This window comes from Mesocricetus auratus, unplaced genomic scaffold (genome assembly GCF_017639785.1).
Source record: "Mesocricetus auratus isolate SY011 unplaced genomic scaffold, BCM_Maur_2.0 Super-Scaffold_100691, whole genome shotgun sequence".
Lineage (NCBI taxonomy): Eukaryota > Metazoa > Chordata > Mammalia > Rodentia > Cricetidae > Mesocricetus > Mesocricetus auratus.
The window spans coordinates 48,372,135-48,375,692 of NW_024429267.1; positions in this window are offsets into that span (position 1 = coordinate 48,372,135).

A 3,558-nucleotide genomic window follows, 5' to 3' on the forward strand; every position below is an offset into this window, starting at 1 on the left:
AAGGAAGGAGACTGACAAGGGGATGCAGGGGGAATGAGGGAGGGCAGCAGAGAAGAAGGATGAGGGGGAACAAATCACATTTCCCGTAACAGATGCTTTCCAACAAGGACTGCCACACGTAACCTCTTCGCTCAGCATCTGGAGCTCCAGAAAGGAACGAGTCCAAATCAGATAGACTTTAATATGTAGTCTTGTTCCAGAAAGTTCAGCCCTCAAGATCCCAACATTAGGGATTGGAGAGACGGCTCAGTGGTTAAGAGCACTGGCTGCTTTTACAGAGGACCGAGGTTCAGTTCCCAGCACCCACATGGTGGCTCACAATGGTCATACTCCAGTTCCAGGGGATCTGACACCCTCTTCTGGCCTCTGTAGGCACTACATACACACAGTGCACAAAGATATATGTGGAAGAAACATCCAGACACATAAATTAAAAATAAAGACATCTGAAAATAAAAAAGGATCTCAGCATCACAACTTCAGTTTCAACACCACCGCAGTCCTTACTTCATTGTTTTTTCCTTTTGACTCAGTAGAAACTGGAGGTGCAACCATTCTCATTAGACATGTTTCTCAGCATCACGGCTTTGAGCTTGCTTGGGCGGGGGTGAGCATAAAATGGACAGACATGATTTGAAGGACCCTTCTGCACTACACTTTACACCAACTGAAACCATTGTCCTAGTGAGGCTAAAGCAGGCTCCCCATTTTCCAGCAAACAGTAAAGAGGGTGTGCTTCCATTCCCAGTTATTCCTCATAAAGAGGAAGAGATAATGGACAATAATTAAATGAGAGAACACATGTTCTCTCTCTCTTTCTCTTTCTCTCTCCTCCCTCCCTCCCTCCTTCCTCCCTCCCTCCCTCCCTCCCTCCCTCCCTCCCTCCCTTCCTTCCTTTCTTGATTTTTTTGAAACAGGGTTTCTTTGTGTAGCCTTGGTTGTCCTGGAACTTGCTCTGTACATCAGGCTGGCCTCAAACTCACAGAGATTCTCCTGTCTTTGCTTCCCGAGTGATGGGATTTTTCTTTATTTTTATAGGTTTCTGTTTGATTTCCCAAGTTATTATCACCCCAAACGGAACTTTTTGTGCCTGAGGAACAGAAGTTTAATAAAAATGCACTCTCAATGTACTTAATACATAAAAATAAAAAAATTAATGTTAAAAAGGAAATCTGCATATTAACCAAGTCTCAACTCCTAAGAAGAGATGTGTTCAACACAAATCCATCCACATTGATCTTTAACCTGTGAAATGCCCCACAGACCTGCTTGCAGGTCAATCAAGATGACAAAACCAACCAGGACCCCTCTTTTAGTTGACTCTCAAGGGTGTGATATTTCTTAATTCTTTTATAATCATGAAAAGGCAAAGCCAGTTCAGGTACAAAGATCTTCATTGCACCTGGAGTTAGTCAACTGTGTTTCTTCACCATTTTTGAAATGGCTTATTGCAATTATCGATGAAAGCAACTTTGATGTTGCATTATACTGTTTCCAAACAAGAGACCCTGAATCTGTTACCCTGAACCCCAGCTGGGTGTTCCATTTTTAAGTCCAGCAAGTAGGAATGGTGATCTGACCTCATGTTTGTGTCCCACAAGGCTCACACCCAGACATGGGAGTTGGCCTCTTATGGGAGCTGCGTGTCCCTGCAGGATAGCCCTTGGCAGTGCTGGCTCATGGGGTATCTTCTGCTCTGAAAACCATGATCTCTCTGAAGGCCCAGACTCCCCTGCAGTGTGTATGGCAACGCGCCTGAGGTGAGACCCACAAAGGACACATTTATTGCCTCCAGTGGGTGCATAGCACACAGCCGAACCCAAAGACCATTGATCCTGAGCCCCTGTGCATCATGGGAGCATATTTACAAGATGTGTTCTCAGAAGGAGTATTCCAGATTTTGAATTTAAAAATGACATCTTCATGGGGGCTGGGGAAATGACTCAGCGGTAAACGGTGTACACTGCTCTTACAAAGGACTAGACCAGTTCCCAGCACTGTTGGACCCTAGCCCCCACAGGGTCTCTTAAGTTGTTTGTCAGCCAATAGTCACAAGTGCATCCTGTTTTCTAGTCCTGGCTTACTGCCCCCACATTGCCCCACTGACATCAACATCTAACACGAAAAAAAACTACGATCTCTTCCACCTGGGGTTTTTCCACTGTTCTGTAAGCCTGTATATAAGCTGCTCCCTCTCTACAAGAGAGAGAGAGACCTCTTAACACTTACAATAAAGACATACAGGTGTGACACATACACATAAGCATTCTCCTTGCAATAAAGGTGGCAGATGCATTCTCTTAGCACAAACGGTTGGATGTCTTGTCTTTCATTTCCTGAGACTTTGGACATGCTTGTGGCACAAGGTCCCATTGAGATCTAGAGAGACTTAAAAAGATAAGAAAAAAAAAAGAGATAAAAAGATTTAAAAAAAGAGAGACTTAAAAGAAAAAATTAAAAACAGGTACCTAAACTTTTAACAGCAAAATTAAATGGTTAAATCTTCAGGCTTTTGTTTGGGAGCTCGCCCTCACAGCGCCATGTTGCTAGACTCACAACTGCCTGTAACTCCAGCTCCAGCTCCAGCCCCAGCCCCAGGGGTTTCTGAACCTCTGGCCTCCATGGTACCTGCGTTTACATGCACATACCCCACCACCATCCCTCAACACATGCATACATGTAATTTAAAATAAACCTATCTTTAAAAGTGCTTCTCATTAATATGACACTTAAGACATTCATTAAAATGAAGTTGAAGTTCTCATCCCCATGCCATACTATACCATACCCCAACACTCAGACAGACACAGACATACACATACTCACACACACACACACACTCAGACACACACATACTTACACACTCAGACATATACATACATTCAGACACACACTCAGACACACACATACACTTAGATACACACACTCACACACAGATACACACTCAGACATACAGACACACACTCACACACAGACACACACTCAGACACACAAATACACACACACACACACACAGAATTAGGGAGGGAGGGAGGAAGGAAAGAAATCAAATGCCAGGGCTTCTTCCTCACTATCAGAAAAGGAGACAGGCCAACTCTGCGTGCCATTCCCTTCTAGAGCCTAGGCTGTTTTGGGGACTGTATTGTAGGTTTCAGGCAGGCAGGGGAGACCCTGCAGGAAACCCATGTGCAAGTCTAGGCTGACTTCACTGTCCCCGAAGCTGCCACCAGACGGCTGATGCCATCCAGTACTGAGCAACGAATGGCTCCACGTGGCTTAAGTGCCACAGATCAGGGCAATCCACAAATAAAGACCCCTGCGCTGTGTCCCACCTCTAGAGGGCAGTGGGAACAGAGGAAGGATAGTAATTCAGGGCTGTGACTCTGTGGCAATGACCCTGCAGAAGCTGGGTGGGGACTGAAGAAATCACTAGGTTTCCTGCACCAGCAGAGACCATGTAGGAGGGACTGGAGTCTCTGCTTCCTCCTTCCTGGCTCCAGGAGCCTGGCCTCTAAGAGCAAGTGCACCTGACTGAGAGGAATGGGGATGGGAGGCAGG